Source organism: Manacus vitellinus, unplaced genomic scaffold (genome assembly GCF_001715985.3).
Source record: "Manacus vitellinus isolate BGI_N305 unplaced genomic scaffold, ASM171598v3 scaffold_3_pilon, whole genome shotgun sequence".
In the NCBI taxonomy this organism is placed as follows: Eukaryota; Metazoa; Chordata; class Aves; order Passeriformes; family Pipridae; genus Manacus; species Manacus vitellinus.
In genome coordinates, this window is record NW_021940535.1 from 8,070,074 (window position 1) to 8,083,336 (window position 13,263).

Genomic DNA, 13,263 nt, shown 5'->3' on the forward strand with positions numbered 1-13,263 from the left:
CTATTTTTATTTTTTTAAACCAATTCTGAAATGCTTTTAAAGGAAAGAATTAATGGAATGAAAATGGTCCAACCATGAATAAAGCAGTAATGTAACAGGTAGAAATACTACTGGCTTAGCACTATGCATATATTTGTGCTTCAGAGGCTGAGAAATAAAGAGTGAGGAAAACTTTGAGTTTGTATCCACTGTTGCAACTGCCTCGGCATTGCTTGACCTTTATAAATTTTTCTCTTCACTTGGAAGACAAAGTAATCGTTCCACCTACCATATGCAAAGAGCAGAGGGTTCACCACAGAGAGTACATGGCAAGATTTGTCTCTGCAATGGCAAGCATTGCCATGCTGCAGTATTGACAGCATCTTTAGCTCATGGGTGATTGAGACTGAAGAAATATGTACTCTGAAGATCGATTAGGGAGACATTCATTAGCAGGAAGGAAGTTCTGAACAGATTCAACAGCTCTGACAAAGTGAGCCAGAACACTGATAGGGCTGGGCCTGGTGTGTGGGCTGAATGTGAAGTAGGGTTGCTGGAGGGAAGTTCAGAGAGTCCTTTCTGACAGCCGGTCCTTCCTACCCATCTTCAGAGAAACCAGTCTTAACAGTTTCTTGAAATGTTTTGAAAAGGATAAGACCGAAAATGTCCATAAAACTATATTGATGAATACAAACATGAGCATAGTTAGAAGTATGGACAGTCATCTGGTGTCCTTCCAAAAATGCAGAGAAAGAGGGAAAAGTTACTTTTTCTTTTCTAACACTTTTTTCTTTTTTTCTTTTTATGACTTTGGTTTTGTGTGGGCTACTGCTTTAATGCTTGAGGATCTCCTCTGATTATTTGCAATTTCTTATTGCCTGTCTCACTAATATTTATCTATCTTGACATCAGAGACACATATGCAAAAAAAAAATTGCCTGTCTTTTATCCTTTTCACAAAATCTTCACCAGTGATATGTTACATCATGATGCTGAGCTCTCCTGTCCTTCATATCTATTGACTTTGAGTGGGGTTTCTCCGGTCATTCCAACATAGTTGCCACTTCCCAGACTTTAGCATGAGATGCAACAGGCAGCATAAAAGAAAGAGTATTTATGTCAGCCTTATTTAAGTAAGACACTTCATTTAAGCAAGCCTATTTATATAGCGAGGTTATTTATATTACATTTGGCTGTGAATGGGCGTGTGTGGGCATGCTTCTGTTGTACATGCAACACGTGTTTGGGGTATGTATACTTGGCTGCACATTTCCATATACATGGATTGAAAAAGTGGCTGTTAATGTCTTTGAGCAGAGGGTGTTGGCAAAGCCCAGTTTAGGGAGGCTTTGAAGTCCATGGGAACAGATGCATGCTACCAGAGGCTGACACAGGATAGAAGTGTCAGTAGCTCATTTTGTGTGGTCCGAAGTACCTTATGAGGGTATGGAGGATATTGCCCTTTCTAGCTAGAGCTGTGTTCACTCGGTAGATTGCTCCTATTAGAGTATACATGCAATAACTACGTGGAAAACAGCCCTAACTGTTCATTCAGCTTATGTGAGCATTGATTTGACTTTCATTCCTGCATGAGGTGGAAGCAGACAGAGCATATTCTTCTAAAGAAAGAGAAGAAGTTGTGTGCTTGCTTGATCTGGAAACTAGACTCATGTTTTCTGTTCTTCTCGTTAACTATAGTCTTGGCAATCCCTTTCTCCCACCAGAGCCTTCTGACACCTTTCCCTGCAAGCCTGTGATGTAAAAGGAGTGTGATGGGGATATGATAAATGGTGGATAGGCCCTCATCAACAGCTATTAAACTAATAGCCTGCAGGTTCTTCACAGCAGCTGGGAAGGTGAACCAAGGCAAAGATAACCTTGTAATTGAGTCTTTTTCAGTAGTCTCATTCTAAACATCATCAACTAGCATTGTCATTCTGGTCTTAAAGGTGCATAATCACACCAATACAGTTCCTCTAAAGGCTGCTGGGTGTCTGATTGTTACTCTTAAATAACACACAGCAGAAGCTTTTGAAATTAAAACACACACAGAAAAGTCTGCTCAGTAAAAATCCCATTTCTTTTTCCAGAATGCCTAGGCGAGTATATACTGGGTTTTTAGAAATCTGGAGATGTATGCTAGCATCATTCATTGTGTAAGTCTTAAGGGTCTGTTGGATAAAACCCAAAGCCTCTGCTTCAGGTCTCATACTACTAATCTCTCCCCATTAGCAAGAGAGAGCAGGAGTTTTGTGTGAACAGATTTAATCTTCCTGTGCAGCAGATGTGCTGACACATGGGTTTCTACAGTCAATGGGGTAAATAATCTCCTGTTTAAGTAATTTCTAAGTACCTATTTATGTAATTAACATATTAAAAAAATCATGCATCATTATTTAAATGGCAAACCATGGCAGCATCAAAATAAGTTCAGATAACTGAGACAGAAGAAATTTTCCTTTATTTTGTCCCTCGTATAGTTTTTTGGTTTTGTTAAAAGCAGAAAAGTTAAAGAAATCATTTGGTTGCCATTTCATATGACCATGTAGAGATTTAATCTGCATCTTCCAGACAGGAAAACCACAATGCACTAATGAATAAGATGGACTGGAGCATGCATGCATGTAAAAGAGACAAGACCAAGTGTGTACAAGGTGTGATTTGTTTCAACAGTGTTAGTACAATGTACATTCCCCAGCGCCTGTCCTGTGGAGACCCAAGCATTAAATGAAAGTCTTAGACTGTTTAGATTGCAGATAAATCCAGCTTCTGTTGCTTGTTTGCCAGTGTGTGCAAAGCATGAGCTGGAGAAGTAGCTAAAGATGGAAGAATATTGCAGATAAAATGCTGCAGCAATGTGGAATTGTTCTTTCCCGGGAATGTGTACTCTAGACCAAGTAATTGAATGAGAGAATTGAGATTACAGTGACATGACTGAAATTTTTTTTAGTATGTTGCAAAGGGTTTTGATACCAAATTATTATATACATTTGAACAATGTGGGCAAAGGAGACAGCAGGGAAAATCCTAGCTGCAACTGTGGATGGAGAGTATGGGATAGATTTGACAGATAGTGCTCATATAGACCGAATGTACTAAAATTTGTAAAACTCACCTGATGATTTCTGAGCCTCTTGCTTTTGTGTATTTAAGAGTGCCATGTGAGGAATCTTGAAGCTGATGATGTGTACTGTGAAACCTTTTGCTGCCTACTGTCTGGATTTATTATAACTGATTTGAAATTCTTCAGTGTCCTCTCATGCTATATGACTGCAGTGTATGTTTAAAATGGCAAGACTTAAAGGTTGCAGACAGCTGCGGGGGCTTGTGTATTTTAAGGGCTTTTTTAATATGATAGCTATCCAAAGACAAACTAACTATGATTGTATATGACACTACCGCCAAACCTAAACATCACTTCAGGTTGTTTGTCAGATAGAGCTCTGCTGCACCCAATATCAAGGTTAGAAATACTTTTGTTTTTGTTTGTGCATGTATCAAAATCTATTCAACTTCAAACTTGTTCACTGTAATGAAATAGTCACCCTCTAAGCAACTCAGTTTCTCTTTCTTCCCTTTTTAGACTTGGTTTCTTATGTCTGGTTTTGGTGGCTTTCTTCTTCTTTTTTTTTTTTTTTTTTTTTTTAAGATGGGGATATTTTGGTTCTATATCAAACATGAGGCATTTTAGATCTTCTTGGAGTTAACATTGGGGGTGGAAAAAGAACCCAGTGGTATTTGTTTGGACCAGGAAGTCTCCTTTTGCTACCCAGACTACGTGTAATCATTTAGCAATAGGGAAACTGAGAAATATTCATATCAGTTCCTGTAGCCAATTTCAGGACTGTTTGTGGGCTGCCTTTGGCTTAGCTGAAGTGCTTCAGTTATCAGAGAAGATGAAGAAGAATTGCAAATTCAACACTCCTAGACAGTCATCATCCAGACTGCTGTTGTGTATGTCCAGGAGTGTTGTATGAAATTCTATAAAGCTCTGATTTCATTTGTATAAGACAAGTGGAGATTTTCTTTCATGCATGTCTCTGTATCTTGAAGGCTTTTAACATATGTATGTATCCTCAAAAGGGGGGCAACTTGCCCGGTGGTGCAGGAAGATACTTGAATGCTCTTGATGCTCAAAGTACAGGGAAAGGTAGTGAACATTAGATGTGCACACTGGTGCTTGGATGGTGGAAATTAAATCTGTCCATGCTTTGCAGAATGAAAGGTTCTGTGGTTTTGTAATTCATATAGACCTTCTGGGTACTATGGTGGCAGATCACCTCTGAAGGTCATGTCTAATCTGATTTGCAAAGCTGTGTTCCTGACTGTTTTCAGCAGCTTATATATCACTTGGGTGTTCCTATTCAGATAATCTTTGTGGTTTGTAGGAAGGTTGTCTTAAATGGCAGAAAGGATAGATTGCTGTTTATGCTATGCTCCAGCATTTTCATTTTAATTTATGTTTATGTGTTGCCATCCAAAAACTTATTTCAGATGCAGTAATATTAGGGAAAAGGATAAAATTCATCAGAGCTTCTCATTTGAAATAAAGGGGCCTTCTGATAAAGAGGCATAAGGTTTTCTGATACCAAGATTAGGGAAAAAAAACAAACTGAATGTGGCCTTGAAACCTCTGAAACCTTTTATTATCTAAAGACTAGGTCTTAAGTGACACTTCAAGAATACAGATGTAGAAGAGAAGTCTGTAGGTATTCCTGGAATAAATGCATAGGACTAGCTGTTCCTGGTACAAATCAGCTGCTTCTACAAATGGACTTTTGAAAGGGCTGGAAAGCTTACCAAGAATTGGCACATAATTTATGGCACTGTAAGAGGAGTCAGTGGTAGCCAACCAGCAAGTCCATGACTTGGGAAGTGTTAGTAGGTTAACCATCTTCCTCTTTAGGTATCTGGGCTAAAAAAAGAAAACCCCACGATCTAGAAGGATGAGTAAGTATTCTATCACTGCTGATTGTTCCTCAGCTCCCACACACAAACAGGTCTTAGCCCATGACAGCATACTGCCGAGAGCTGCTGTCAGATTGACAAGTAGCAGCTCCAGTGTGAAGCCTTCCTAGAAATCTTTTATCCTTTTGGTTGAAGAGCATCATTTTATCCTGCTATCTTAGAAGATTTTTTTTCACAAATCTTGTTTATTATGTTGCTTTGAAATTGCCTGGATTTTTCTAGCCTTGAATTTTTTATCTCCCTTAAAAACTTTCTTAGGTATCTGTGGCCTGCCCTGCTTTAGAGGGCAACAAAATTCTTAGTGTGTTTATTCTCACAACACAACCTTGTGAGAATAGAAATGCAATTTACAGAGGAGACTACTGAGAAAAGAAAGTGACAAAGGTGAGATTTCTTAACATTAAATCTAACAGCTTGCTGCCATCAGAAGCAGAGATCTGTCACTTCTGCTCCTTACCTATGACAGAAAAAGACCTTAAAAATGGTCTTGTGAATTCTTGACTGGTAGCCCTAATCTGGGACATGGTCTTCTTCCTGTCAGCATGTGAAATGCAGATGGGGAGATTTAAAAACTGGGACAAGAGAAGGTTTCTCCAGATACATCAAAGTTGCACTGGTAATAATTATGTTTGCTTGCAGTGGGACTTTGTTTAACAAAGCACAGCCTAATGGAGAGTTTTGTACTCTGTGTATCACAGAACAGAAAGGAACTATTTGTTTAATTAGGAACCTCTTCAGTTTAATATTGGCTTTTAAAAAAATTCCGTGTAGAGACCCACTAGGAATGTGACATTTGGGTTTCATTGTCCAGTACCATTTAAATATTTATTTACGGTTTGCATGACTATTTTAAGCTCTACATATTGACAGTGCTTGCAGTCCATAAGACATGACAATAACGGCTAGAAAATATAATATTGGAACATTCACATACAAATTAAAGAGTATGCTCCATACTCTTAGACCACTCTCCTACATGATTTAGGTGGAAGGAGGAGTGGAAAAGGAAGGAACTAGACAGACTGCTTTTTCCCCAGCAAGTTCTGTCAGCAAATCTAGGCTTTTTAATTAGCCCCCTTTCCCTTAAAATGCACATTGAATATCTTTCCACAGTTTCATATTTCAAAACTGAAAGAATGACCGTGAAAGTTGGCAAGCTCAGGGTAATGGTTATAGCGATGGTGCTGCTCTAAAGGCAAATGAAAAGCCGGAAGAAGTACAGCATTGTAAGAAGTGAACCCTGATGACACCCTGAGCCATTAAAAATGCAGTTCTCTCAGAAGCTCATTTCTCTGTCAATAATTATAATTGAGTAACAGATGTCCTGAAAAGCCAAATCTCTGGTGTAGCTCCCTGTTCTTGGCCTTGCTCCTGAGCACTAGACCAACAAGATTCAAAGACCTTCCTAGACTCTGGATTAGTTTCAGGTAGAAGACATTTGACAAGGAGTGGCCTTTACTGTTCAAGGAGATCAGTGTAACTACCTGCAAGGTTCTGTCACAGTGCATTTTAAAATGCTGCTATTTACCACGGCAAATGCAGTGAATTTCTGTTATTAATGTAATATAGAAATGTTGGGGGTTTTCAGAAGGGCTTTCATTTTTTATTCTTCTTTTAATTAAATAAATGAAAATAAGGGTTCATGAATAAGGAACGTGTCCTCATTTTTTCCATCTGAAATTCTTTCTTAACATCATATTAATAGTATGTCAGTGTATCATGGTCTGTCCAAGCTTATCTTTTTAATATAAATGCATGCATTCGACTTTTCTCCTCATTTTGCAGTTTCGATAACAGAAACATAGAAAGACTGATAACAGAACGCAAAAGACTTTTTCAGTTGTCCCACAGAAGTCTGAGGAGCAGCCAGAAATTGCCCCCAGCTGTCAAGTCCCTTTGCTGTCTGCACTATTGGCTTAGGAATCTTTTCTCTCTCTGCAATGTTGCTTCCTTTCTTCTAATCATCTTTCCTTCTTTGTATTGTCAGAGGGTAAGACAGAGTTTTTGTCAGTGTCTAACAACCTTTTGTGCATGAAGTTTTCCTGGTGTTTCATCAGACCTTGGACAGAACAGGGAACATCTAGTGTAGCATTAGTTGCATGAAGATTCAGGTCACTGTTTGTGGGTGCCAGATGCAGTTTTGGAAGTTTCATAATAGCTGTCTCAGATTTTCACCTTGTTTTGGAGAGAGACAATTTATGGAGCTGGAAAGGAAAATATGGTATTTTGACAGTAGTCTTGTCTTCCACTGGTCCCTTATTCAAACTTGAAATATGAATAAGGTGTATTATTCATTGGAGCAAGTCCAAAGGAGGACCAAGAAGATCATCTCCTATGAAAACAGGTTTGAGAGAGTTGTGGTTGTTCAACCTGGAGAAAGGAAGGCTCCAGGGAGAGGTTAGAGCGCTTTCCAGTACCTAAAGGGGGGCAACAAGAGAGGTAGAGAGGGACTTTTTACAAGGGCGTGTAAATAGTACAGGGGGTAAAGGCCCTAAAGTGAAAGAGGGTTGGTTTAGTTTAGATGTTAGAAAGAAATTCTTTACTGTCAGGGTATTGAAGCACTGGAACAGGTTGCCCAGAGTTGTGGATGCCCCATCCCTGGCAGTGTTCCAGGCCAGGTTGGATCGGGCTTTCAGCAACCTGGTCTGGTGGAAGGTGTCCCTGCCCATGACTGGGGAGTTGGAACTAGATAATCTTTAAGGTCCCTTCTGACACAAACCACTCTATATGATTTGGATACACAGAGAGTGTACCTCCTTAGCATATGAATACTATGCTAACAAGTGAATACTCCTGGGGTACATATATATACGTGTGTTGTGGTGTGTTTGCACAGGGAGAAAGTCAACATGTACACAGCTCTGTCTGCGTGTACATTCCCAGCGTGTATGAGAAGAGAAAGCAAACTCACAATCAAATAAGCAGTGAGAGCAGAGGGAAAAAAGATGAGATTGCAGTTGATTATGAGCCTGGCAGCAGATGTGCTACACAAATCCAGCCCGCTGCATCCAGGCTGTTTCCATGGCGATGGAGCGAGTAATTGTGGAGCTCCGGCGCACTCCCCCGCGGCCCCGCCAAGGTGGACGCGAGTGCCGGGTCCCCACCAGCGCTTCGCCTGGGTGGGCGCCGGGCTCTGGGACAAAGCGAGCAGGAGGAGAGGGGGAGCCCCAGAGATGGGGAGCTCTTGATTTATTTATTCCCCGCGTCTGATGGTAGCGTGCTAGGGAAGCGGCGCTCTTCCTCGGAAATATGGTCTCCTAAGATGCTAAATAAATGGGCAGGAGTTTCCCTGCCACGGGATTGGGCTGCCATTGGCTGGTGCCGCCTGCCTGTGCCAATGGGAGCCCGACGGGCACCCGCCACATAAGCAAAGCTACACGCTCAGCCCAGCGGCGCGGGGACGGGGAGCGGGCAAAGGTGTGCGAAGGAGGGGGCTGCTCCTCTCACATGGCTACAGCGAGGACGGGTCTCCTTAGAGAGCTTCGCCAGAGACCGTCTGCTGCCCGTGCGCATTGTGCCTTCCGCAAAAAGCAGCATTAAGTCATTCGCTCGCTGTAGTGTGGGAGGTGAATTTGTCATCGGGAACGATGGAGCTACGAGATCTCTGTAAGTAAATCTGTGTACTTTATCCTGCTATTTTAGCCTGGGCATAGATCAATAAATGGTGTTGAGGAATGGCAAAAGCAAATTAGTAGCAACTGTAAATAGCGTGAAGGATTCCTCAGTTTTGTTTCCCATATAGCGAGATCTGTTCTTCCTAATGGTTCCAGGCATCGGACAGACTAGTTAGCTGTTTGCAGTGCCTTGGGTGTTTTTTTAGCCTAATTAAGATTATTCAGTGGAAGGATGCTGTGTTCTCCAGGGCATTTCAGATCCCCTCTGTGTTTGTAGAGAAAAGCAAACTATGTGGAGCAGAATATCATAGGCAAAAAAGTCTGAGGTGCCCACATGTAGTCATCAGCATTTGTGGTGTCAGTATAATAATAACAGGTACAATATTACAGTGGTCAAACGCTAGTTCAGACCCTGAGCCAAGTAAACACGAGTTGCTCATCATTCATCACTGTGTTCAGCAAAAACAAATCATTGCTTTTCCTACCCTTTATGTTCTTTTTTTTCTCCAAATTAATTTCTTTTTTGGAGGTGGATTTTATAAACACATTTAATTCAAAACCTTTCCTGTTTGTTTATGAAGCCCATGAGTACATGAGAAGTGTGGAGAGTTTCCTTTTTCACCATTGAGGGGCATGTGTTAGAAGTTGATTCCTTTGCCTTTTGGGACTGTGCTTTTGTTTCTGTAAAGCAGAAATGGTATATTTAGAAGGGGGAGGGTGTGTGTGTGCAAATCTGTCCCTCTGTAACCCTCTGGGGTTACTTCAGTTACACCAGCCATGAATTCGGCTCAGCATTGTTCATGTTTTATCAGGTATTTGCTGTTAGACGCTCAGCTTTGCTGCATGGAGCTTGTAGATGACTCTGCTTAACCCTCTCAGAGACTGAAGTCATCTTATCTGGTTTGTGAAAATACATAGGGGAAAGGACAGAAATAAGAACAAAAAGATTTTAAAAAAACTTTGTATATTTTCACCCTGTGCCTGAGCTAGTCGTGTATCAGGAATTTTATAGTAACCAAACTGGATGCAAACATCATATGAAGCTGGCTGCTTTTTAGGGATCCATTTTTGGTATCTTGTGTTCATTTTAGAACTTAACACACAGCTTCATTTCCCAGCATTAGGAGCTGCTGAGAAGTCACATTGCTGCCTGGGAATCTCAGGCTGAGGGTGTGAATTTTTTTTAGATATGGTTTAACTGGTCAGCTTTGCTTTTGAGATACTGCCTTGCAAGTTGTAGCAGGAACGTGTGTACGTGGAGCTTATTCCTTCAGTTAAAGGAATCAAGTGTTGCTTCAGAGTTGATGCCAAAAAGAATTGTCAGTGTTTTCAAGAACTGTTGGATCAATATAAATTAAAAAAAAATATGGAACATAGAATTCAGTGCATTGATACAATGAGAGTGTCTTGGTGAAATCTGTGTAAAGCTCCTCTGTGTAGTTTTGAATGTTTAACCTGATGTATCACAAATGCAGAAGGAACCCTTATTAAGCTTGACTTACTGCTTTTTCTGAAGACATAAGTCACCTGTGTTTCCCAGGGGTGTTTGGGTTGCCTTTTATTGAAATGATGGCTGCAGGCATCCTATGGCACTGGACTTAAAAACAACATAATTTCTCTAAGGTATGCAAAAAAAGAAATAACCACTAGCTCTTATTGCAATGCTTATTTTTGTTTAGCAGTGATGAAAGTGCCAAGAATGATTTTTTTTCTTAATGAAGCAGGTATGTAGCTGCTATGTTGCCTTCCCCAGGGTCTTGTATCATTCATTTGTATTTGCTTAGCACTGGTGTAGCTGAAAATCCCATAGCGTACAGCAGTCTAGGCAAAGTGATGTGCCCACTCCCCATCTTGGAGGCAAATGCTTTGATCTAGGCTGAGATCTTCCATAAAAAGCAGTGAGAAAGCTTGGACTTCTGCACACCTGAGCATGGTTTGTTCCTGGCTTCAGGCTGGTCATTTTGATCACCTTTGGGATGCATCAAAATGAAGCTCCATTGCACCTTTGAGGTTTTTTAATTCTGTACCTACTACCTGCTGCTTTATTTTTTGATTGCTAATGGGAAAACCTAGGAGAACATTGTCTTTTAAGGTCACTGCAACTCTTAAGATGATATTTTAGTTCTTGGTAGCACTCCAGGGATATAGTTCCAATAACATAAACCTCTCAAGTTCAGTTGCTAATGTTAGGCAAATACTGTATGTGATAGAGTTCCTCTATCTCCCATAGCCGTGTTCGAAGGGATTTTTTTGCTTGTCTATCCCTGTGCATTAGCAGATAAAGGGAGGGGACCGGGGAGGGAGGGAGACAGCCTATAACTGCTAAGCATTGGATCAGTCTGTCTGAGGGCTTCAAACCACAGCAGTGCCTGAGGTAGAAAAACTCATATTGCAGTCAAAGCCATGCTTGCATTAGATTTTTGACCTGATGGTGCAGAGAACAGTTGCTTGTCATTAGTGCTTGGGGATGATCTATGTGGGAGAGGCATTTCAGATTTCCAGGCTCTAAGAGTTCCAGCAACAGAGGAGTGAGTAGGCTTCAGTGAGAGCTGTGGCATGCTGGCAGCAGTTGGGAGGATGCAGAAGCTGAAAAATGCTATCTTGGGGTAGCTTTAATTGGTTGCATTGGAAAACACTTGGTTTGATGGGCTCATATGTCTTCTAAAACGCTTGGTGCCAGACCAAATTGGCATACCTCCATTGACTTACACGAGATGCCACCAGGCATTGATTCGATCTTCAGTCTTATGCTTACATTTTTCTCAGAGGAGTAAGATTTTCACAAAGGCAGTAGGTTATTTTTTTTCTCTATTTGCCTCTGTGACAGTAATGTTGAAAACCTAAGTGAAATAGGCATTCCACCTGTTTTGGTTTGTTTCTATGGGCTTTCTATGGGTTATCCTTTGCTTACAGAGCCTTATTCCCATACGATAGTCTATACTAGAAGCATAGAGCAGAAATTCTCATCTGAGCTTTTTATGTGTCAAAAAGATACTAAATTTGAATATTTCATTATTTCCCTGGATCTCAACCCTCCTTCAATTTCAAAAAACCTTGTGGCCATTCGTGTTCTAGGTAAGCAGATGCTAAAGCCACCAGTCTTCAATTTTCCCTCGGCTGTATTTTGTTTTCACCACACTATTCGAGTGAGTAAGTACAAATTTGTACACATAGGTGTAAAAAGGTGACTCGATATGTTTACATCCAGACCAATTGCAGATAGTCATAACTCCAAATGGGACTAACCACTCAAAACCAGTTCCTTATTTTTGTGTATGGAAAAAAAAACTCCAAAAACCAAACAAACAATTTTTAGGAAAAGTTTCTCCATGCTAGGACTTGGCTTATGTGGAACATCGTGCTAGGTCACAGAAAGCTCTTGCTCCCTGTTCAGTACATGCACACTCACATCTCAAGTGGCAAGCACACACAACAAAGCAACGCCAAGCACAGAATAAAAATGGAACAGCAGTGAAGCAAAGACGAGTGAATCGTGAAAAGCCCATTGATTTGCCTGACACCCATTTTGTTCAACATTGTGCAGTGCTAATCTGAAAATTCCTGTGCGTCATGAAAACTTTTCAGAACAATAAGAACTGTCAGTTTCAACAGATTTTTACAGACCTGTCATTATTCTTCTTGTCTTGAAGCACTAAGTGGCATAGAGAGGGATTTTTGGCAGGAGTTCAAGAGTGGTCTCGTAAAGAGGAATCGTGTGTCACTGCCTCACGTATGTTATCATTTGCAGTTAGAGTTAGCCTAGCACTGGCTCCTGGAAGCATATCTTCCCCCATCCAAGTGTGCTGCTTTTAGTGACCTCATTTATTTTGTCTCTTAAAAAAAACACAACTACACACCACTGCTTTTTACTGTTCTTAGTTGCAAAAATGTAAAAGCAAGAAATTGTACATTCTTTCTACATTTTGACTTGATGTCTACCAGAAAACTAGAATACTTTAATAAAATCAAAAAGGAGCACCCACCTGCTGCTCCTTTGGAAAGGTGGGGATAGCAGCAGTGATGGCCATAAGCAGAACTTTTTATTAACTGCCTTTCTCTTGAGGTTGTATAGCTGGTACTTCCTTCTCTTGGAGCATCTATAAAGAAAGAGAAGCTCTCACACCCCACATTTCCCATCATTAGGAACTACAACCCCTCTTAGAGACATGCCCCTGTGAGGAGAAGCATAATGATGGGAAGAAACATTGACTTTGTGTCAGAGAGACTCAATTTTAAGTTCTTTATTCAGAATCAGAAGCCATGTAACTTTACAGTGTTTTGTCTTCTATAATTACACTTCCCAGTGTAGTATCATATGCATACATGCCTCACCCAAATTAAATAAAGTTTCAGTACAGCAAAGGTCATGACATTCACGCTGAATATGAAAAAATTCATTCAGTTATGCATCCTTGGTATTGGTAACTAGCAGAATCCATACATGTTGCAATAAACCTCCAGCATTTTCAAAAATCTATGCAGTATAGATCCATTTTTTGGGGACTTCACAAAATTCTGGCAGGTTTTGCTATTTAAGAGTTCAATGGTTTCAAAAAAGCATGTGAAAATCACACCTCAGAGGATACGCATGACCTTCATATAAACTACAACTTTGATTAGCTGGAATTTGGGTGTTTAAAACTCCTCTGCAATGAACAGAAGCAATCTTGTAATGGGGTGAAAAAGGAGATCTTCATATTAA

General features: G+C 40.5%; 1 protein-coding gene across 2 annotated transcripts in view; it reads left to right on the plus strand.

Moving 5' to 3' along the window:
- Nucleotides 1-13,263, plus strand: part of ELMO1 (engulfment and cell motility 1) — a 314,729-nt gene that overhangs the window by 222,935 nt on the left and 78,531 nt on the right. The window contains exon 1 of one of the 2 annotated variants that reach the window (XM_018075781.2): nucleotides 8,302-8,553. The exons of the other annotated variant lie outside the window; for it this stretch is intronic. The gene's annotated coding sequence lies outside the window, so the exon portion shown is untranslated. Of the gene's footprint in view, nucleotides 1-8,301; nucleotides 8,554-13,263 lie in introns of those variants that run through there. 2 annotated transcript variants of the gene reach the window in all.